Genomic DNA, 24,971 nt, shown 5'->3' on the forward strand with positions numbered 1-24,971 from the left:
CTGGTGCCATAGGGGTCTTGCTTGAATTTGAATGTCTTAGGGATGAGTGTGTATCCTTCGGTCCCTGGCTGGCATTGGGGATGTTTGAGATTGCCATCCCAAGTTTTATATCATTATTTATGATTATTATTATCCTACCATAACAATCATTATTTCTCAGTAGTAACTGGCATTGGGGGTCAGATAATTCCCTGTTTTCTGGGACTGTTTTGTACAGACACACTTAGCATCTCTGACTTCCACTGACTCAAGGCCAAGGGTGTCCCCAGGTCAATGTGGCAACCCAAACTGACCCTGGACACGGCCAAACTGGGCCATCTGACATTATGGATTCTCTTTCCTAGATACGTTTGAGTATGGAGATGACACATTCTCACTTACCTAGGGACAGTCCCAGGTACTTTTGTGGTCTTCCAATAAGATGTACTTATTTGTAGTCCTCCTTTCCTCTCAGAAGGTCCTTGTTTGGATGATAAACCATTTGGTCACTCCAAGTATAACACTGTACTTCAGAAATGGTTACACTGTCAGAGTTCTGGGCAGGAGACACTAGTCTTCCCAGACCTAACCCATTTGTCTGATGGTGGATGGTTTCCACTGGGTGGTGCCATGGACAGATCCTACTCTCCGCTCCAGGGCTGAACATCAAGGCATTCAATGACAAGGGCACATTAAAAAAAAAAAAAAAGTGAGTAGAGAATTGGCTTAAGACCAGAGTTAGGCTGGAGAAACAGGGTGTCCACTGACCCCTTGCATTTAAGAAGACCCGGAAATTTACAAGGAGGGACAACCTCTTTTATCCACCTGCTGTGGACCCAAACAGTGAGACAGTCTGTGAGTATTAACACTTATATTATATACTACATGGATATTTGTGTTTTATATATAAAGATTAAGCATTTTTCACTGAAGCAATATTTGGCCCCTCAGGGACAAAACCACTCCTGTTAAGAAGGCATGGCCTAGAGAGGCCAGCTCAGGCTCCACATTTTATAGACTAAACCCAAGGAGAGGAAAGAAAGCAGAACCTCAGTGTGTCAAGGGCTTCAGGGTCTCTTTCCACCTTGGAAGCTGGCATTTCTCCTGAGCCCATCTTCAGGTGGAGAGTCAGCTTTGCTTGAAAACCCCAGCCACAGATTACAGAGATCACTTGGGCCAGAACCAGAACTCAGGGCTCCCAAGTCTTGGGATAGAGCTCATCACTTGAGTCCATTCTGTCTCTCCCTGGATTTCTTCCTAAAATGCTTAAACCTCCACTCCCATTTACATCTAAAAGATAGAAAAGGTCTGGAAGGACCAGATACCTCAGAGAGAAGGCTCCCAGAAGTTTGAGAATGTTTGTTCAACAGTCATATACAAGGTAAACGCAGTGCAGTGAGGCTTTTTCTGTGGGCTGATTGGAAAGGTGGATTCCATTGTATCTGACTTTAGAAACTTTGTAGTTGACCCCCTCATGAGAGGACACATGCTTCACTCACTCAAGGTTCCAGAAAGGTTTTCCCCAGGAGTCATGCCTAGGAGCATCTGGTTATCTGGGAGTTGGAAGAGGATTCATCCCAAACCTCCTGATTGCAAAGGAGCTGGGCCATCAGTATGGAAAGTGGCTAGGACTGACCTGGCTATAGACCCTGCTTCTGCCTGATGCTATTTCCAGCTGGATCCTTCAGCACTTAGAGCCAGCTCCATGCAGGAAATTTGTCTTGTGTTGAAAGCTGAGGCTCTTGCTATTGTTCATTCTTATTTATGACCTTTTATGGGATTGGTGCTCCTTTAGAGAGACCTGTTAGCTAATCCTTGTGGGCAGCTCTGTTTATCGGCACATGATTTGCTCTGCGTTAGTTATGCTTGAATCATGGGCATTACTACAATCTGGAAGACCACAGAAGTTTACAAGAGGAGGTGCCTTTCCTTCCATTAGTTTTCTCAAATGTCCTCTTGGAACTTGCTCATCTAACCTCACTTCGGAGTCATGCTTTTCATTAGGAATGGTGTATTGCTACTAGATTTTAAAAACTAAAACCATTCTGAACATACATGGTAAGAAACATTTGGGGGATCATTTGCATGTTAATATCAACATTAATCTAAATAATATTAATATTATTTATTAGTTTCCATGGTCCAGATCTATGCTAAGCACTTTCATGGACAAACTCATTTAATCCCTGTAGCTAAATTATGATATATGAATTCCCTCCAGGGTAAAACGAGGGTCAGAGAAGTTAAGTAACTTGATCAAGAGTACACAGCCACTGAATGCCAGAGTATTATACTGGCTCAGAGAACTCAGGGGAAGAGTGTCCCATTTACCTGTTCTCTCCGAGACACATACACTCTCAGCATGTCTGCTTACCGGGAATGCAGTGTGGAGTCACAGAAAGAGCACTGCTCCAAAGTCAGAAAGTCTGGATATGAGTAGCAAAATCTACCCTGTCTATATTGAGTTTATTATAAAGGTTGAGTGCTACAATCTGCATGACTAAGGTCTTTATAATTGTAGGTTGTGCTAGATTTTACAAAAGATGGCTGTTACGTATATATACATACCTGTCTCCACATGTCTTACACCACACACACACACACACACACACACACACACACACATATCCAGTGTTGATAGGCTTATATCACAGTTGGACAAGCTGTCCTTGGGATTAGGATTTCTGGACCTAGAAGAGGCCTAAGAGATCACCCCACTTTACAAGTTAGGGCAGCAAAGTTTGGGGAGAGATTTCTTTGTTACTTTCCCCAGGGTCAGCAGAATGACAGTGAGGCTTACAGACTAAATGACTCAAGGGTAGGCAGGGACCAAAAGAGTTGTAACATGTAAATGTAATGTTAGAAAGCTTGGATCATCTGTGGGAAGAATCCAGACCAGATTAGGAGAGGAACAGACTGGAACCAGAGGGACAATCATGATGGCAGGGAGAGCAGGAAGTGACAGTTTCAGGGGGCTGGACAGTTCTATCTGTAAGGCAGGGTATTCAGAAAGCTTTATACCTGAGCTGACCTGATGCTTTTTCTTCTTCACGTCTTCACTTTTCTTTTCATAGGCAGTGTGCAGTGCTCCATGACTGCATATCTACGAGTAACTGGGTTTCGCTGTGTTCAGGGAGGCTGGCTTAAGAGCATACATTTGACATCTTACCAAGAGACTAGATTTTGGAGTGTACTAGAAGGTATCCCCAAGGGCAAGTCAAACTTTCGAGACTAGAAGTGCTCAGGTAAAGGGCCTGTAATGAGTCAACTGAACCTCAGGTGAGAAGACGAGGGTGAAGGGTTTGATTCCCAAAGAAGGTCAGGACCAGTTGAGTCTTTATAAAAGTGATTCCAGGAGCCAAATTTCCTACTAATCTCACCCATGATGCTCCCACACTCCACATTAACTACCCATTCTTCTCTCGGAGGCCAAGTTGACCCCGCACTTCTCTTTCCCCATCTTCCTGCAAATGCCTGGTCCTAGTCCAAACTAGATGAAAGGGTACCAATAAATAATCCAAGTCCACAGCTGACAAAACAGCCCACAGCACACGTCCTGTGCCCAGATGGGGACCAGGGTCAACTGTGTCATCTCTCTTTATGGAAGAGAGCATGTTATTATACTAATTACAGTGTACTGGGCTTTACTGGGAACCAAAAATAGAGCAATGTGGCTTCTAGGGACAGGCACCAACATTCTTTCGGCTTCCTTGGCTATGGAGATTTTTCTTTTTTTTTGAGGAATCTTTGCCATGATTAGGAAAAAAAAGTGGGGGGGGGGGGTCTGCCGGAAGCTGTGCTGCCTTAGGCACTTTGGGAAGGGAAGGTGCATTTGACCTATGCCACACTCACATTTGTCCTCTTTCAGGATGCTGTTCCCTACGGTCATGTGTGATTGCTAGAGAAACAAAACAGGCAACCCCACTCTGTCTTCTACTCCAGCGTTTCGATTTCCAGGCTCTTCACATCACTTAATGAGGAGTTGCACACCACAACCCAGCCTGGGTGGGCCCAAGAGACCTTTTCCCTGGAGAAGAAATTGGAGAGAGTTTTGTGCTGACTCTGCAACAGGATGAAAGAAAGAATTAGCATTTATTGAGCTCCCGCTGTGTGCTCTTCTGCGCCAGATGCTTTTGCTGAACACCGCAAAATCTCTGGAAGGTAAATGAAGAATTGAAAGCTCTGGATAAAGAAGCCAAGGGTGGAGGTGGAATCTGGGCCCAAGTCTGTTCATTCCAAGCCCAAGTTCTCCCTGTGTGTATCAGGATTCAATTAGTCCACGGCAGAAAGGACAGACTTCTTAGCGGCCTAGCTGCCAGTGTGATAGCTCTTGGGAGATAGGGTGGAGGTGAAATGGGACAGGACAGGAAACACTCCTATTATTTCTGTTCTCAGGTAGGCACAATCAACCAATGTTCACAAACCCAAACACCTTTGGTGGCCTGGTGGGATATGTAACTGTGAGTGAAGTGTGGTGAATAGGGAGTTGGGGGGACAGAACTATAATGGAACCAGGACATGCATGTCCCATCTGAAGACATCAGCATTCACATTTTTAAAAACATTGTTGGCCAAACCAAACATGTCTGTGAACCCACCAGGACCAAGGACTGCCATTTCAGGACTGCCAATTCGAAAGTCTGCCTAAGCATCAAAAGCATTGTATAATGTTTGAGCTCTTCATTTTTTTTTTTTTTAAAAGGAGAATAAATATATTACATACACAAATTAAAAACTATACATGCACACATGAGACATAGGCATGTGCATATATATATATGTATATATACACACACACACATACATATGTATGTCTCTCGAGTGGAAGGAATGTGATGAGTGTTACATTATTATTTGTACTTTCCCTTCAAATTCCTTTTACATATTAAAAGAAAATACAGCTTGTGAGAACTGAAAGCAGCCTTAGTGCTTTACTTGAACTCACCCATTTTATAGATTAAAAAAACTGAGGTCCAGAGAGAAAGAGTCTTCTCAGTTTCACATAACTGTTGGGAAAGCCAAATCTGGGCCCTTCACTTCTTGTCCAGCATCTTTTCACTACGGACTCATCCATGCACAAGTGTATGGGCTAGACAGGGGTCAAAGCATCATGAATGGAAACGCTGGCAGCAGTGGTTTACACTGATTTAAGGTTAAGACTAGGCAGTGTGACTATGTCCAGCCGGCAGAGGGGGACCAGACAGAATTTGCTTGTGAGGCCTCCTGGCTAAGTGCCACTGTAGGAGGGAATGAAGATGTGAGCCTGGTGCTCTAACACAACCCCCACTTGGCTTGAGTTATTTCTCTGCTGTGAGAGTCCAGGTGGGAGATATCCTGAGGAGGATGTCCTTTCTCTGAGAATGGAGTGGTGGAGTCTTCTCTCTGAATGGAGCAAGAGGTTCCAAGTGGACAAGTGAAGGAGAATTTTCTTTAAGCCAAGCTTAAAACCCCACCTGGGCTAAGATTTGTCCTAACTCTACATGAAAGGTGCTTTGAATTCCTTGGGAAAAGAATCAGAATATTAGAGCTGGGAAGAACGCTGGAGAATAACCACTCAAATTACTCATTACCAATGGGGAAACAGGTGCAAAAGTAGAAGGTGTGATCACCCTTACGGCATGTGAGTTCTGGGAAAATAGTTTTTTGAGGGTCCCTGTATATATAAATAATTTGAAACAATACTAAGAAATCATAATTTAAATTAATTTAATAAATGTTAAATAATAAAACTATAAGTAGAAAATACAATAATTTTCTAATAGGTATATTATAAAATTCATGGGCCCAGGTAAGGCATAGTAATTTCTTGGTGAAGATTTAGAATAATGAGTAGAGAAGAGGCACATATGTATTTGTTGTCCTGTCATGCGAATATTCTTTGTGGACTCTAAGCATTGTGTCTTTCTTTTTTGGGCCATGAAACATCCTTTCATGTTCTTTACTGTGAAATACACCTGGGTAATTTAATATCTCCTGCTATGAGAAAAATACAGCAACACACATAGTGTCATGGCTCCTTGGAAATTCTTTGTGTTGAAACCAAATACATCTTCTTGCCTCTGTGGTTCCCTAATGCCCTCTATTTAATGCTGGCCTTATCATTACTCATGGCGCTCCATCGTTTCTGCACCGCTTATGAATAATGGCTTCCAATGACTCTCGCAAAGATTGTGACTGTGCTTCACTTATGATGACCACTGTGTCTGTCAGGCTTAACCAGAGAAACAGAATCAGTAGGATATGTATATATTAAGAAATTTATTGTCAGCAGTTGGTTATGCAATTGTGAGAGCTGGAGAGATAAGTTCAAACTCCATAGGGCAGGCTGTTGGGAAGGTGGGCTGGAACTCTCAGGTATGAGCTAACACTGCTGTTCACAGGAAAAATTTCCTCTTGAAAATCTTGGAGGAGATGACTGCAGCCAACTCTAGAAGGAGCAGAGTCTGCAGAGGGAATGGAGTAACTGTCCTGCATGCCCACAGCAGGGGCTTCACAGAGTAAAATATCCCTGTTGCCCTCAGGAACTATAGACTGGACGTGGCACTGTGGTCAGAACAGTCGAGTGAGAGCCAACCCAGGGCCACATGCACAGGGCTCAGGGCCAAGAGTTAATGGTAAACTATTGTAAGTCCAGAGCCCTGAACTCATCCTGTGTGTGATGTGAGAGTCACCAAATCAGCATACCAGCTCCATTCTGGCAGCCCAGTCTCATGCAATCCCTTAACAAAAATACCACAGCAGCCAATGGGGGCAGTCTGTTTGTCAGAACAACCTCATAAGCATGAGCCCCAAAGCCCCTCGGGGCATTAAGTCAACATTATCCATTAGGAATGAAGGTCAGAGAACGTTCTGAAAGAGAAATGGGGATGGATCTCGCATGGATCCCAGTCTGTGCCCAGGATACCCTGCTGAAATAGTACTATCAGCCCGGGATGATTTCAAGTACCTAAGTGTTCTTAGGAATGCCCTGAGGAAGATATTCCAAAGCAAGGGGAGGAGTGGGTACCAAGGCTAGGGAATTGGAGTACGGGCTCCACTTACGTGTCAAGATCTGAGTGTGGTGCTAGGGGAAGGAAATTGTTTAGGATCACACAGCTGGTTGTTGGCAAACCTGTGGTGTCAGTGAGGTGTGACCAAGAAAGTTGCTACTAGTAATTATTAAGGAACTGAAGCTTATAAAAGCTTCACTAAAAATGCAGTACAGATGGAATTCCTATGAAAACCCCACTGTTACTTGCACTGATGTGCTTTCTTGAGAGGTAGAGAATTAGAACTAGCCCAATGGGAATGTAATTTGGCTACATCTGTGAGTGCTTTCTAGAGCTGGGTAAGGAAGGGTGGTTCACTGGGCACGTTAGACCAGAATGCCAGTCTACGAAGGGTGCTGAGACACTAAGCTATCACCAAAGTGTAACATAATGGAGAAAGCTGCAGTTCCCAGAGTTCCTGCAGGGATGACAGTCCATACGTGCTCCAGGGATGGAAGTGTAGAAGTGATGAGGGGTTCAAGGGACAAGCAAAACACACACACACAATCCAGAAAACATCAAGAGTTGGCGAAGATATAGAGCACCTGATGCTCTCAAATACTACTGATGGGAGTGTGACTTGGCACCATCTCCTTTACTCTGCCTCTCAAGAAGGTGCCAGCTTCCCCCCCGAGAGGATAAGAACAGAGGGCACATGAACTCCCTGGGTATCTGTCTTCATAGTCTAACAAAAGAAACTTGTGGAAACCTCCATTTCATCTTTTTTTCCTGTGTTGAACAATCTCCCAGTTAAACTCTGGACAGTTGGAGCAGCTGGTCATTCTGGGCTTCCAAAGCTTAGCGCTTTGGCCTGCCCTGGTTACACCAGAACCTCCACCTCTGGTCCCAAAAAATGTCCTCAAAACTGATGGAAGCTCATCAGCGGTCAGTTAGGGAGTGGACTGACAGGAAGAGACCTAGAATTTGCCCTAATACTGACACCGGATAGGGATTTCCCAAGGAGATGAGAATGGAAGAGAATGGAAGGCATTGCAGGCAGAGAAAATAGCATGGGCACAGAGTGTGGTGTCTGGAATAAGCATTAGCGTCTCAGGAATTGTAAGTAGCTTGAAATGACGAGTTCAAAACAGGAAGCAGAGTACATAAGGCTGGAAGGGATGGGGAAATGATCATTCATGGATGGTCTTGAATCCTAGGTAGAAAATTCTGGATCTAGCCTCCTTTCCCCTCTGCAATCTCCTCTACAAGAATGCAGTTTCCTCAGTGAAAACTCTTTCCTGTTTAAGGTATTGTCATATTGTAAAATAGTGATGGGAGACCCCTTCCTGCGGTGTTCCACACAGACCCACGCCCATTCTGTTATGCAAATCTGATTATGCTACAGCTCCATCTAAGATCTTCTGTATCTCCAGTCTAGGATTACATGTAGTTACCTGTGCCTGGCATTCAAGGTCACATATGGCCTCTTCTGGCTCACTCTCCAGCCTCATTTACCATTGCTTCTAGGTGATGGAGTTCATGTGGAAAGCAGTATACTAGACATCTGGTGCTATAAAGATGAGCTAGATAAAGTGTCAGTCTAGGTTGAGGGACTGATAAGCAAACTGAGAACTCTGTGAAAGTGTCAGTCTAGGTTGAGGGACTGATAAGCAAACTGAGAACTCTGTGTGCAGGATATCAGAGAAGCAGGACCATTTAAGTGTTCAAGGGGTGGGAGAGACCTGGTGGTGGAAATTTAAATCATTGCCTATGAGCACTTAGAGTCTTAAAGAGCCTGGAGCTTAGGTTTACTAGCTGAATGCCACTTGCTTGTCCGTCTGTTCTTTCTTTCTTTCTTTCTTTCTTTCTTTCTTTCTTTCTTTCTTTCTTTCTTTCTTTCTCTCTTCTTAAGATTTTATTTATTTATTTGACAGAGAGAGACACATTGAGAGAGGTAACACAAGCAGGGGGAGTGGAAGAGGGAGAAGAAGGCTCCCTGCTGAGCAGGGAGCCTGATGCATGGCTCTGTCCCAGGACCCTGGGATCATGACCTCAGCCAAAGCAGACGCTTAATGCCTGAACCATCCAGGCGCACACCACTTGCTCTTTCTGAGGCTTGTTCTCTCCTTTTACAAATGAGGAAAAGCATTCTTCTTCTCTCCACTTCACAGAATGATTTTGTAGGGTTTAGATGACACACAGTAACTATTTTAGAATTGGAAAGCATTATTGAAGTATGGACACATCTAGGGAGCTGGAAGGCTCTGTTTCTAGGGAATCTGACCTCAGAAGATGGAAATCTAGTTCCACATGTACATAGACTCCCATGGCTCTAATTAGGCTCTACTACCCTCTTATGCAAAAATCAGCATAGAGATGGAGATATTACTAATGGGTGCATAGTTTTGGCCCTTGGCAGCCAGAATGCAATTGGATGTCTCAAGGAGGGAGCAGCATGGCCCATCTGCAGGAGTTGGCTGGCAACCTGTTTTGTTCGTGGTCCCTCAGTAAGCTCAGGATGAAGGTTGCTGCAACACCCAGAGCCCAGTATTGGTTGTGTTCATGACTTGAACATTCAGAGACAAAGGAATTGGCTGCTGGATGTTTCCTGATGCTTTATGACAGGTGTGGCCCAGGGACCACTCCTCCAAGCCTGGGCGCATCATCCACCGCTATAAAACAACTTAATCATTTCTCATCCCTGGCATCCTCACCACTCTACTGGCTCCTCTCTCCCTCCTCTCTTACATACTAGTGCTGCCTCTTCCTGGGCTACAGCCAGGAATGGCTCTCAGTACTGTGAGCCTTAGGCTGCCAGGGCCGGAGTCAAGAAGGACTGACATTTAGGGAACATCTTTTAGAGCACTAGCATGGTTATCTCATTACCAACTTTTCAAAATAGATGCTATTGGCCCCATTTCACCTATGAATGTGCTGAAGTTGAAGGTAATGATGTGGGGGACCCAAGTCTGTCTCACTTCACTGCCAACAGAAGAGGCTAGAAGGAGAAAGGGAAGGGGATAAAAAATAGAACTGCAGTTGGGGTGGAATGAACTGGAGGCTGGAACAATATTTCTGGGGCCCACCAGGCTGCACTCGAGGTGACACAAGATGCAATTAGGTAGGGAGGAAGGGTAAGAAGAGGAGCAGGCAGGTAGTTCTGTCTTAGGCTTCTTTGAAACAAAGATCCTAGAGAACAGACATAAATGAGTCTACACACATCTACACTTCTACTAAACACATATCACTTTTAGGTTGCTATGTGGAGTTCTTTGATTTCCATGGGGATGGCAGAGCTGGATATATCTCTAAAAGGCCCTGGACATATTCAGGAAACTTTAGAAAAAATCGCTGAGTAGACTGGATCCCACTAAGTCAGGAAGAGGGCAGAGCTCTGGGTCTCTGGCTCAGGGCCACCTGTATTTGTCCCTTCCAGTCCTGTCATACACTGGCTCCTCTTGGGCATTCTGGCAGTTTGGTCCCACTCTCTCTAAGTCTGAAGACAGTCAGAATATCCCAGGCTCATGTGCTAAGGAGTCTTTGTGGGTAGGGGCTGGCAGGGCTCACTTAGGTAAGGAAGAAAAAGAGTGGGAGAATCCCCAAAAGGGTTTGGACAGGCTTTCAACAATTCTGCTGTGTGGTAAGCACAAACTTACATAAGATTCCACCTCACTTTGTTGGCTCAGATTAAACCAAGTTCACAAGCACTACATATATGATCCCAGGGTATAATGCCCAACATGGACAAGACATGATCACCAGTAACAATTGGGCACTGCACAACAGCATAAAGAGTCAGAAAGAGGTCTTAACAAAAGACCGAGGGGCTCTGAGGTAGGAAGGGGATCAGTATAACATTGCTCCTTCAGTAAAGCAGCAGACATTGACCAAACTCTTGCCTTTATCTAGTTGCTGGGGAAGTAGATATAAAAGACATACCCCTGTCATCAGGAAATCACAATATAGGCTTGCAAAGACACAGACCATTGTCAAAGAGTTAGGAAAATATCTGAGAATAGATGCATGCTCAGAGGATTATAATACCTAGTCCATATGAAGAAGAGGAATGTTCCTGGAGGTTGTGACCTCTGAACTAAGTCTTGATGGACAAAGGATGAGTAGATTGGGCATGTCCTTTGAGCTACAAACAATGGGGCATGGTTTATCTGTACAGTGGGTGTTTATGTATTGGGGACAGAGGCTGGATGGGGAAAGGAGATGCAACTGAGAAGCGGTCAGCACATAGCACAGATGTATCACAAGCCCTTAGTGTTTTGAAGACTCGGAGGAGCCAACAAAGGAGGTGGTGGATACAACACGTGTTCTATCAGTGTTGCTCTGACTAGCATGGACTGGGGGTGGTGTTCATGGTAATGCAGGCAAGAAACTATGAGGGCCTCATGAGTCATGGCTTGCATTGGTCTCAGATTTAGAAATACAGGACTACAGGTGACTTTAGGAGGCACTCATAGGGAGAGACCTTGTGAGCTCCAAGCCATGGCTTGGTTCCACATTCCATGTGGTCGTATCAGTCACGGTTCCTAGTTAGAGGCTTCAGAAGCAAATTTTACTGGTTGAGGCAGAAGAGAGTCTGATGAAAAGGACACTGGGTACCTAGAAAATCAATAGACAGTTGACAGAACTGGAGGATATCAGCCTGGAGCAATGCTCAAAGTCGTTTGACAAAAGGGGTCTAGTGAAGCTTCCACTCCTGTGGCCATTGAACCCTTGGTGGCATTGCTACCACCGCCATGCTATAAACTTGAACTTGCAGCACAGGGAGAGAAAGAAGTCCTCTATTCCTGCTTCCAGCTTCTGGGTCAAAGACCAGCATGGGCACAGGGTTGGTGGGTCCTGGAGATGGCCTGTGCCCTGGCTGCAAAGGCTGCTGGGAATGCCAGTTCCTGTCATTGTCAGCATCAACAATGGCAAGTTGACACCGAAGACCATGAAGGCTCATAAAGTGGGGAACTCTCCAAATACAACAGGGGTTCAGGTAACAGGATAGCCAAATAAAATGATCAATATTCACAGCTGCTCTGGGCAGGGTCAGGATGCTGATGGTAATAATGTTTTCTAACGGGTTTTGAGCAGTCACTCTATGTGCTAAGTGGTATAAATGCAGAATCTCATTTACTCTTCCTGATAGATCGCCTGGCAATTACTAGTATTGTACCGACTTTACAAAAAAGGCAAATGCATTATTGACATGTCCTAGGTACACAGCTAGTAGGTAGCCAAGCTGAATTCCAGATTAGGCAGCCTGTCTTCAGAAACTGTGGTCACACATCATTGAGTGAGGCTGGATGAGGAACTCTAGGCATATATCTCTAGGATATAACACTGTAACCAGCTGTTTCTAAGCCTCACCATTCACAGGGACAAATTATGTCACATTAATTGTTCATAGGAACTCCAGTATTTTGCAAACTCCATGTCAAGGTACTTCTGGAATTCTCCAAGAACAGTGTATGTGGGCTACTGAGTCAGAAGAGCTTACTGGTGGCCACTGTATTGTCACCATCCCTTGCCTAACCCAAGCTTGCTATGGGGGCTGCTGGCCATGCTGAGAAACTCCAGCTTGGGTTGCAGGGCTGCTAGTGGGCAGTCTCCTGAAGTCCTTCTTGACAGCATTGGGGGCCCCCCCACTCTTCTCCCATCTTTCAGACTGAGCCACCTGCTGCTACATGTCCCCCGAGTCTGCCACAACTTCCCAACAAGCCAGATACCCTCTGGGACTGCTGGCCCTCATCCAGGTGAGGTCTTCAGGAAGAGGTTTCTGCAGTTTACTGTGAGGGCACAAGAGGATGAGCTCCTCTTGACTGCAATCTGTAATGGGGCAAGTTTGGCAAGGCTACTTGGGCCCCGAGGAGCCTCAGGTTTCAGTAGGAGGCAAGTGTAATCTCTCCTACAAGCCACATCCATTCTGCTTTGAGGTCTGTACAAATGTCTGCACAGTGATGTCAGAACACCCTCAGTCCCAGGGGCACAAACCACTTGGTGAGGCATCTTCCTTCTGTTCCTCCCCACTGATGACCCTACCTTCCCTTTTTGATATTTGGCTCAAACCCTTCTCCCACCTCAACCTCATATTCATTAACTTACTTGGTCAATAGCAAATATTCATTGTGGACCAGTTATCTGTAAAATAAAAAGATCTATGTAATAATAGATGGTTTGGGTCTCTGGCAAGCAGAGATAAGACCAGGACTTGGGTGCAGGTTGTATATTTGGAAAGTGACCCCAGGAAACAGAAGTGAGAGAGCAGGGAAAGTAGTAGGGAAGGAGGGGAGCACCAGCACTAAGGCACCTTACCAAGGTCAGTACTGCTGCAGGAGGAGCCCAGCTGTCGTGGGACCTCTGAGAAGTGTGCAGAGGCCCCCAGGATTGACCTTGAGATGGAAAGTGGCAAGAGCACTTACTCATAGCTCCCAGCCCTGCTTGATGGAGAGCTGCCTAGAGTGGGGTCAGGCACCAGGGGTTACCTGCCCTGCCCTTCAGAGGACTGAGCTGGCTTCTGCAGCTTCAGTGAGTCTGTGAGTTCAAGAGGCAAGCTGTGAGCACACGCCTGGGGGCCCTGTCCTAGAAGGAAGCTTCCCATTGCAGCTGGATTGAAATCACGGGTGAGATGAGGGGCCATGATGTGGGACACAAAACATAAACTATGCTTCCCCATGAGGCTGTTAGGATTAAGTGAGTTAATTTATGTAAAATGCCTAGAATAATACCTGATCTTGTACGGTTATGTTGTGATGACTGCAACATGCCTGATGCTTCTCTGGCCTTGTGGGTATGTCCTCATGGGATTGGCCTTCAGTTCACAAAACATGTCTTATTTATGTGTCAGAACTCTGATTATTGCCATTGTTCAAGTCGTTCTGTCAGGAGGTTCTTGGGCCCCATGTCAATGAGTTGCTTGGGGATGGGCAGGTGACATGGCCCTGTCCACATGTTAACCTTATTTGTATCTCTGTTCCACTGTGTGCCCTGTGCTCGGATCCAAACAAAGGTTTGAGAGCTAAGGTTTGAGTCTTAGATGTGAAACAATCAAATCCAAGTTGTCTACCTTATGAATTATACTCTGCTGGGAAGAGAAGACCAAAGTCACTTAGCTTTTTAATAATTGATGGATAAGATATTGCAGCATGATCAAAAACACACCTTCTAGATATGCCACTAAGTGGTTAGAGGAAAGAAACTACTCTTGCCATCCCCTGAGGCCCAACCTTCCCTCACCAATCTGATGACCTAATCCTTTCACACGGGGGAGGATCAGAGCCTCTGTGTCCAGGCAATGAGTGCACCTTGTCACCGGAGCCTTTGAAGGTAAGTCCATCTCAGCCATTGTTTATCTGTCCAGCTGACTTGCCTACAGTGCTATGCCAGTGCCAAATAGGAATGTCTTGTCCTCCTACCCTCTCCTTGTTCCTAGCCTAAGCCTTGACCAAGCCATCCCCATACCTGTCTCTAAGATATGACACTTGATACGGCTCTTTGAGGACTGCTTTGGCCACCTTCTTGCTGGCCAGCTCCTGGGGTTTCAGCAGTGTCTAGCTTCACAGAGGATCCCCTCAACTCAACTGTATGATATATAACATATGTGGTCCTAGGACTCTAGCTTAGCCCAGGCGTTGGGGGTCTGGGGCCTTCTCTAGCTCTACCTGGGCTCTCACAATTGGGTACTGGTGAGGCTTCACATAGGATGAGAACCAGGATTCACTTACTTTTTGAAATGTTAATGTATTGGTATGAAAACATGCCTCTATTGTTCCTTAATGCCTTAGCCACAATGTCAAGATTGGAAAATCTCTGAAAACCAAAAGTTAGTTGTAATCTAAATAGCAGCAAAATCTGATCAGACTTATCTCATTTGCTAGAAATATCTGACCTGCACCAAGGGGAGGCTATTTATAACCTTTATTGATCTCACTTGGTGTGAATATACATACACACCGCTGCAAAAATATGAATGCCATGGACTAGGAGAGGTCCCAAAGCCTCCTGGGGGCATTGTAAGATATGGGATGTGCACCAAATCCAGCTTTCTAAAATACGTTCTACATTCTGAAATGCACTTGGCTCCCAACCTTCAGGACAAGGGACTGAGGCCTCTGTCAGGATTGTCCCAGGTAAGGCTATGACCTGGGAGAGGTGATCCATGCAGGGAACAGGGTTAGCTGCAGCCTGAGTTAAATATCACTTGGTTCTTTAGTATAATTACAGTACCAGGACTTCTTAAGGACAGTCATACTGACATCTCCTCCATCAAAAAGATAAGAAAAACCATGCTTTCTGTAATCTACACCCATTAGTTCAGCATCCCCTTTAATGGCTGAAACCCCCTCAGAATGACCAAGGCCTTTTGCAGATAATATTTTGAGGTCTTTGCCTTTCCTTTGTCTTTTCCTTTTCTTTGCCCCACTTCTGAACTTTGCCCCTCCATTTTTTTCATTTGTGAGAGAGAATCTCTCCTAAATTACATGACAATAAGTCTCCTTAGGTAATCAAAGAGAAATTGAAAGCCTGAATTACAAATGAGAGGTCATCTTGCTCTGTTTCTAGTTCTGCTTCTACTGAGAATGTGATTCTGGGGACAAGAAGGAGGAGAAGGAGCCAATGCACAAGAAGCGTATTCTAGGTACTGGGCACTTCCACATGGGATGGGCAGAGAGGATGTTTGGAACACAAACTTGGTGTCTGTCTTCCAGATCGTTTAGTTCCCTCATGTCTGGGCTACAAGGGGAGACAAGGATGTAGATTTAACTGGAAGTCTTAGCTCATGTTCCTTCAAAAGCAAATCCCAAGATGAGGATTCCAGAAGGTGAGGGATTCTGGGGAGGTAGGGCCAGAGGGTGAGCCAGAGGGTGCCTGAAGTTTAAACAAATGGGGAAATCTGGGAAACAGCATAAAACACACACCTCAGGGGCGCCTGGGTGGCTCAGTGGATGAAGCCGCTGCCTTCGGCTCAGGTCATGATCTCAGGGTCCTGGGATCGAGCCCCTCATCGGGCTCTCTGCTCCACAGGGAGCCTGCTTCCTCCTCTCTCTCTGCCTGCCTCTCTGCCTACTTGCGATTTCTCTCTCTGTGTCAAATAAATAAATAAAATCTTTAAAAAAAACACACACACACACACCTCAGGGTTATCTCTCCTCCTCTTCCCCAACTCCAGGTGTGAGGGAGCTGGTGTTTATACACGGTCTCAGAGAATCGCGGATTGAGGACTTCTGGGGGCTGGGATGATAAGACCCTCGCACTTCTGGCCTGCTTCCTGGGAACAAAGCTGCTTTCCCAGGTTCTGAATAAAGGCCTCAAGCTCAGAGATACAAACATTTGGGTTTGGAGTTGGTTGTTGCATATCATAATAATAAAGTCCGAGGAATATTGGCAGGGCACTGATCGCCTCTGCTGCAATTCCTTTCACTAAAAATTTAAAGGAATTTTTGTACTAATTTATCAGGTTTATAAAAAAGGGAAAAGTTACTCCCCCATTTTGATGGGGGAGTCAGCAGAACCTGGAGGAGCAGTAATGATGTTTGGTGAGAGGATCATTTGTGCCCAGTGATTGCTGAAGTAAGGGGTATGTGGTCCTCTCTGGGCCAGTGAGACACAAGGGAAAGCCTGTGTGCAGTGGAGGAGGAGGTGTGCCAGGAAGGTTTATGCTCTCCTACGAAGGAAACCCAGAGAGAGATGGTAACTCTTCTTCCTGTGGACTTTGCCATAAGTGCCTGAGATTGCTATGCTATCTTCCTATCATCCAAAAGACAGGCCAGCATCAAAGATGGTTAAATGGTAGAATGGAAGGTTCCTAGGTCTCTAAGGACTGTATCACCTGGCTGTTGATCTGTATCCACCTTCAGATTATATTGCCTCTGGACTTGCTTATTGTTGAAGCCAACTGTGCCTTGGAATCCTCTATTCTTTGTATCCAAAAGCACCTAACTGATAAGGTTGGATTAATGTCCTTGAGACAAGAACACCCACTAAGATAAGAAATAAGGGAAGAGCACAGAGTGGGCAGTGGGGGGCTAGACACTTTTAATTGTTTGGTGCAAAACTCGCCTTATAGCCCACCTGGAATGTCCCCAAGAATCTGTATTAATTAACTAACTCTCAATGAACTTGTAGTAGGCACTTGCCATGTGGACAGTACAGGGACAGGTCTTTCTGGGAATAAAGGAGTCATATAAAGCACTGTCCTTGTCTTCAAGCATCATAAAACTTAGTTGGTGGAGAGAAGACTAGAAATAAGACAAAATAAATGGTTTAGAGAAGGACATGATCAGTGCACGCTAGAGTAGATAAAAGCTCTGTGGAGATGGGAAGACCTGAGCTGGATCTCAATCAGGGAGAAGGACGAAGGTGAGGACACTAACAGCAACGTGCTCCAGATTACACTGCTGGAAGGTAGCAGGGCTAAGGTCCAAACTCAGGATGTGACTCCTTTAACACCTGAGCCAGTAACTACTACATCATGCTCCCATGATGAATATGTAAGCCTGGAATGCTGATTTACTAATGCATGATGAGAAAGAGAACTGGCCAGCATTACAATCCAAAGTTTGGGAAGCTAAATTACATTCAGAAGGTTCCAGGGGGAGCTTGAAGCCAAACAACACACAGGACACCCCTGACACTGGAATGGGGTCACATGTCTCCTAGGGCTGGGCCTTGTGCTATTATAGAAGAAGATCAAGTCTCAGGGCTCCTGTTTCAATCCTGGGCTGTTTATACAGTCCTTTCTATGACATGGTCACACTCAACTGGTTAGGCCTATTCAATGGTGGACTAGTAAATGCTTTTTCTCTAGTAAAAAAAAAAAAAAAAAACAACAACAGAAACAACACAAACAAAACAAACCCTGATTCAGAGTATTTGCCAAGTTCCATGGTATAAATATACCCACCAAGACTGATTTCAAGCGACCAGTGGGACTAGGTGTGTGTACAGTGGTGCAAAGAACAGGTATGGGCAGTCTCTAGCGCTCGGCTGTGATAATGTCCAGATGCCCTAAGGGAATTTTGTGGTGTTCCCAGACTACTTGTAGCACATTTACCAAATTAGTTACAGCCATTGTCTGTGAAATTTTTCAGTTTAATTCTTGGGGAAAAGCCTCATTTCCAAGTTCTTGGAGAATATTATATTTTTAGCCCCACACACTACCAAATAATACAGGCATAAGGTGGCCGTTAAGTGACTGGAAACTTGATGGGCTCAAGAAACCCAAGATAGATTTCCTTTTTATGTTGCCCAAAGTCAAGTCTTATGGAAAAAATTGTAAAAAGTATGGTATGGGATCTGTGGTGGACTAACACCATGGGTAGCAATAACAACATTAGTGCATAAGGAGCTTCTGGAACCCGCAGCCTCCACTCCACCTCACTTTGCTGTTCTGCCCAGTACAGAATGACAGGGAAAAAAAAAAAACCCACCTCTGTTGCTTAGTAACAGCCCAGGATGCAGGGGGAGAGCAGTCAATACAATTCTGAATTAAGGCAATAAGAACCCACCCCCCAAAAAAAATCCATCTTGAGGATTTATAGGAAAACCAAAGCGTACTTATAGTCTCATTGTTGGTGGGGAAGTCCCATTAGCTCTGGTATTGGATTATTTAAGGTGAAATATCTGGGATATGGATGTTTTTTTCTGGGAAGAATAGTCTGCTCTGAGGCCTTCAAAATCAATAGGCCACTTTGAAGGCTGACTCAAGCCATTATTGGTAATGTTTTGGTTGTGTTTGCAAATCAATTCAGCAAAAAATAGGACCATTTAGTAGTTCCCATGGAGGCCCTATCTGTCAATCTTGCAAGGAAGACTTTCCTTGCACTGAAAGTGTCAGCACCTCCCAAGGGCTATGGGGAGCTGCACGGAGCCCCAAAGCTGAAACCAGCATGCAGGATTGAGGGTAGATCTTCTACAGTGGCCAACGGTTCCGTTTTACTCGGTACTCAAGGGTTTTCTGGGATGCTGGACTTTTAACACTAAAACCAGGATAGTTCTGGGTGAACTGGGGTGTTTGGTCACCCTAGATCCGTGGTTCTCAACTGGGGGTAATTTTGCTCCCAAGATGGAGGTGACTTTGCCCCCCAAAATGAATATTTTTAGTGTAAGTATGTCCCAAATATAATAAACAGATTCCTTACTTATCTGAAATTCAAATTTAACCAGGCATCTTTTAAATTTTTTATCTTCTAAGTCTGGCAACCCTACTCCCAGAGGATACCTGGCAATGACTGGAGGCATTTGGGTTGTTATAACCACAAACTGTGTGTCAGGGGGGCAGTGCTTCTAGGCTTTAGTTGGTAGAGACCAGGGATGTTGCTAAACTTTGTATACGACACGGGGCAGCCTCCACACTGCCCCCAACAAAGAATTATCTGGCCCAAAATGTGAGCAGTGCAGAGGTGGAGAGAGCTTACCCGAGATATCACGTAAGCAAGTGGGGCAACCATGTAGCTCCATCTTCCTTGGGGGAACACCAGAGAACAGACATGGGCTTCTCTGATTTACACACACACGCGCGCATGCACACACACACACACACACACACACGCACACACACGGAAAGATGTAATATACATTCCTGACCCTTAATGCTGTCAGTCACCTAGAGTCAAACAGCAATTGGAGCTTAAGAAATGACTAGCAAAAGGCTTTCCCTTTGCAAGGCTGCCCCTTCCACATTCAGGGAGAGCAAGGCAAGGTGTGCCAGGGAACAACAGTGCAGAGAAAAGCTGAATCATTTTGGTCTGCGGGGTGCCTCCATCTCCCCAGACTTTTGTGGTGACATTTCCTTGCACTCCTGAAGATTGTTCTTGGCTTTGAAAACAGAGCTTCAGAATGTCTTCATTGTTTCTCACACACCGGTACTGGCCGCGCCTGGAGTTTTCCTGAAGGAAACTGTAGCAGCAGGAATTTTGTGTAATGCCGTAATAAGGGGGCTTTATCCTTTCAAAAATACATCCTTTCTCCTTGTTGCCAGCTCTCCCACAGCCCTCTGAAAAATGCAGCTCAGAAGTTACTGAGGCGTTTTTATGTTTTTCCTGTCTCTCTATAGTTCGTATCAAGCAACAGAGGACAACTATTCTGTTGTTCACACTCAGGCACACTAGCTCAATTGAATACGTGAGTGAATCAGTGAATCCAAGTGTCAGTTCTGTACCCATTTCCCTATTACTTAAGAAATTAAATATAAAGGCACCTGGGTGGCTCAGTTGGACAAGTGACTGCCTTCGGCTCAGATCATAATCCTGGAGTCCCAGAATCGAGTCCCGCGTTGGGGTCCTTGCTCAGGGGAGGGTCTGCTTCTCCTTCTAACCCTCCCCCCTCACATGCTCTCTCTCTCAAATAAGTAAATAAAATCTTTAAAAAAATTAAATGTTAGAAAATGGTATCTGCTTAAAGGATTTGGTGAATTTGCCTATTGTAGGTACTCATACACATGGAATTCACATTTAATGGGGACAGAGTTTCAGTTGGGGAAATGAAGGGGTTCTGGGCATGGTGAAGACTACACATCACTGAGAATATATTTAAGGCGACAGAAAAAAAATGGTTAAAATGGTTAAAATATTTTGTGTTAGGTATATTTAACCACAGTAAACAAACAAACAAAAAAATCCCACAAAGGACCGGTGGAATAGTATTCATCCAGGTGTATACTAAGTATTCAATAAATGTTTACTGATTGATTACTCACCTCGGGTTGGTCTGGATCTGTCTGCATATTTTCCCCCAGTACACTTGGCAACTGCCTCATCACCCCGTATTGTTGTCCTCAGAGGGACGCATTGCCTGTGCCCTGGGCTTTCTATCCTTCCCTCCAGCTCTATTTGAAGATGAGAATATGTTTTTTGTTTGGAAGTTACTCTTCATCTTCCAAAGTCAGATCTGGTTAAGTCTTCATCTCCTCCAAGTATGTATAAGATACTTCGAGCCTCTTGTCTTTCCCCAGAGTGTGGGGAAGGCATTTGCCATTCCAGTCTGAATTTGCGAGCACTGATCCATCACAAGACCACTAAGTCTAGATCAGCTGACAGTCCAGTGTGGTAACACTGTTCCACATAGATGATTCTAAAAGGAACTCATTTTTTAAAGAGATTTATTTATTTACGAGAGAGAGAGTGAGAGAGCGCACATGAGTGAGGTAAGGAGCAGAAGCAGAGGAAGAGGGGGAGAGAATCTCAAAGAGATCCCCTGCTGAGTGTGGAGCCCAATATGGGGCCCAATCCCACAACCCTGAGATCATGACCAGAGCCAAAGTCCAGAGTCTGACGCTTAACCAACTGAGCCACCCAGGTGCCCTGCGAAAAGGAAGTAGTCTTATATTTCCAAAACGTATGCTCTCCATTCCACTGTATCTACCAGGAATTAGGCAGAACTGGGAAGTCTCTTTCCTGTTTTACATGGGAGGAGACAGGAGACCTGGGAACATAAAATATCTGTCCCACAGTCGTATCCTGACTCAGTGCAGAGCTGGTGCTATCTCTTTGACCAAGGGAAGAGGGGCTTCTCAGAGTCACTGAGCTCAGTTCTCTCTTTCATGCATGCCTCTAGATCTCTGCAAAGTGTTTGAATTGACTATTAAGTAGAGAGGGGGAAAGACTGGTATCTGACCAGCCTCCACACCCAACACACACACAATCGCACACACGTACATGAATACAAACACACATATACACAAACACATACGAACACACATGCACATAGACAAATGCACACATATACATAACACGCATACACACACATGAAAAAACACATATACTACTGAACACATGAACACACACACAAAAGCAACTATGAGATGACTGACAACGGCCCCAAACTGGAATGCAAGCTGCTTTTGGTGACTTTCTGGGTTCTCTCAGGAATTGCTGGTAAAGCTGTGTTTGGGGGGGGGTGGGGTGCTATTTCAGAGGGAACACCATGCCAGCCAACTACACAGGATTTGAAGTAATTTCTGCTCAGCTGCTGGCTGGCATCCCTCCTGTCACTGCTCCACACCTACTTAAGCAGTCTTTTCTAAACCTGAATTTAACCATGTCACCCTCTCTCAGGAACCTGCATTATCACCTTCAGGATCCAGCTCAGGCCTGAAGGCAACATAAAGACCTGGCCAGGTGCCCACTGCCTGCCAGCAGGCCAAGGTAGCTCTGATACAGTGTTCCCTTGCTCTCTAGCAACTCGGAGCGACCCGCCCCTCCCCTCGCTGGGGCCTCTGACCCTTGGATCATTCTCTCTGCACCAGCCTCTTCCTCACCTTCCCCCTGAGAATGAACCTGGAAGTCTTGCCTCCAGGACTGTCCTGACTCCTCCTGTCTTTAACGTTATTGTCCATTCTGGCGGTCTGCTCACTTCCACTTCTCAATGGACCCAAGCACTGGAGGATGAGGACAGCAGGCGAGTCCCTTCTGACTGCCCCAGTCCCTAGCCCAGGGCTGGTCCATTAGGCACCCTTGCAAGCTTGCTGAATAAACAGAAGAATGAATGGATGGCTTGGAGCTCTGAACGCATCCTTCTACAGAAACAGTGTTGAAAATGACTCTGTTCCCAGCAGGCCACTGACCAGAGCTGACCTCTGGCCCCTGTGAGACTACAACAGTCTGGTTCCTCTAACTATCTGGAGAGGCAGCAGCAAGGGGTCTGCTCAGCTCCAGGGACAAACTTGATTGGGTAGAAAGTCATTCCAATGACCTGGCCTGTTATTGGCTTAGGGCAAGAAGGACACCCCATTTTGGGACAGTGAGACTCAAGGAGGGAGTGACTGGAGGTGCAAAGAAAGTTCTCCGAGGAGGCTGATGGCCAGTGGCCTCTGAGAGCCATCTCGAGAACAGAGAGGATGCGGGTATAAGATGACGCTGATTACAGGGGCGCCTGGGTGGCTCAGTGGGTTAAAGCCTCTGCCTTCAGCTCAGGTCATGATCCCAGGGTCCTGGGATCGAGCCCCGCATCGGGCTCTCTGCTTGGCAGGGAACCTGCTTCCTCCTCTCTCTCTCTCTGCCTGCCTCTCTCCCTACTTGTGATCTCTGTCTGTCAAATAAATAAAATCTTAAAAAAAAAAAAAAAAGATGACGCTGATTACATAGAGAGCAGAGATGAAAGGCAGAGAGAAATCAGGTCCCTGGGGAAACTACTGGATGGATCCTTCAGATCATCCCCTTCTGACTTCTAGTACATGCACTGGCAAGAATTCTGCTTCTGGGAGCTGCAATAAGCTAAGCCTTCCGTCACCCACAGCTGGAAGCAGGGCTGATCTCTGTAAGCTGAAGAAACAGAAGGTTTATGTTATTAAGGTTGTTTTACTTACACACGCCCCCTCCAAGGCCCGGGAAGGACCTCACAAAGTGCTTGCGGGTTACATGTTTTTGTAAAATTTGCAAAGGCACGGTAGTTTAACCACAGTCCATCAAACACACCTCTTCCCGCACTCACATCCTCTACACTGCCCCTGGGTGGGGTGCAGTTGAGGCAGCCAAGGTGGTTTGAGGATCCAGTCCAGGGAGAGAGGAGTTGGTCACTCATTTAGTTGGGTGTGGAAGGGCATGGTTCACGGTCACTTTGGGATTTAGCTTAAGTCATGCTGGATCACACCATGTGGGAATGACTTCTAAGAATTCTCTCACCACCCATGAGCTGACTCACTGGGGGCACTGCATCTCAAAGGTGCAGGGCCTGAGACTGTCACACAGTGTGAACCCGGACCAGGGCACACAGCTAAGAACCACGTGGAGGGCAGAGGAGGAAGAAGATTTGAAATGTAGTCTGAGGAAACTCCTTCCACTTGCCAGATACATATAAGTATGAGTGAAGGACTCGGTTCTCTGCAATGCCTCATCAGAACAGAAGTTCTCTCAGATGTGATGGCATCTGCCTCCCAGGAGGCTACTTTGGTGGTGGTGTGGGTGACAGACTCATTAATGAGTGCCTCCAACTCAAGATGAGCCATTACAGAAGAAAATCGCGGAAGCTTCTGGGTGTCTCAGTTGGTTAAGCATCTGCCTTGGGCTCAGATCGTGATCTCAGGGTCCTGGAGGGGAGTGTGCTTCTCTCTTTGCCTCTGCGTCCTCCCTCCCACTTGTGGATGTGCTCTCGCTCTTTCTCTCTCTCAAATAAAAAATAAATAAATAAATAAATAATATATTTAAAAAATAACCCTCCCTCAACAAAAACTTGAAACACCCTGAAAGGATTTCCAGCTTGGAGAAGATTCCCCAAGTTTGATAACCATCCTAAAAATGTCTGTGACCTTATCAGTAATAGGTTGTAAAGTTACAAGAAAGCTTGATAAACTATTGATTAAAAAAAAAAAAAAGAAATCTGCTCAACCATGTTAGAGAAAAAACCTTAAAGTTCTTTCTATTGGCTCTGTAGAAAAATATTATAAACTTGTTGTCATGTCATGGAGCAATCAGAAAGAAAGCAGATAAATAAATGCAGAAAAAAATTGTAGATAAGAGTCAGGTGGGTATTTATTAAAAATAAAATGTTATTTTTGGGGATTTTGTGATGTTTATGTTGTCAAGCTTTCAGTATTTACAATTTGTTATTTCTTTTCTCATTTTCAGTATTTGTTGTCATGCCTAATTTTGTATTAGTAATTTTGTGTTGTTTCCTCAAGAGAGGTCCCCGAGTTGTATGAGCCTTAGGCCCCACAGCACATGTGTCTGCTCTGTCTGCTGGCTTCACAACCTGGGCCTCACAGACACGTCCCCTCAAGGGCCAACGGGTAGAGGTCAGTGGGTCTGTGAACTTGGCTAGATGAACCATTACATCCTTATTTCTACTAACCTCTATGTAAAATTTAGCATCCATCAATTATCAACATAGGCCACAAAGTGTAGTATTAGCAGGACTATCACCAAGAAAAATCACGGATTTTTTTTTTTATATCATTAATGTTTTTGAAGTTCTCTTAAGATATCATTACGTTCACTGTTACTTCAAATAATAGTGACTAGACCTGCTGCTAGACTTTATTTAATGCATTAATATAGAAGCTATACTGTTGCTGTGTCACACATTATATCT

The sequence above is a fragment of the Meles meles genome, chromosome 4 (genome assembly GCF_922984935.1).
Source record: "Meles meles chromosome 4, mMelMel3.1 paternal haplotype, whole genome shotgun sequence".
Classification (NCBI taxonomy): Eukaryota; Metazoa; Chordata; class Mammalia; order Carnivora; family Mustelidae; genus Meles; species Meles meles.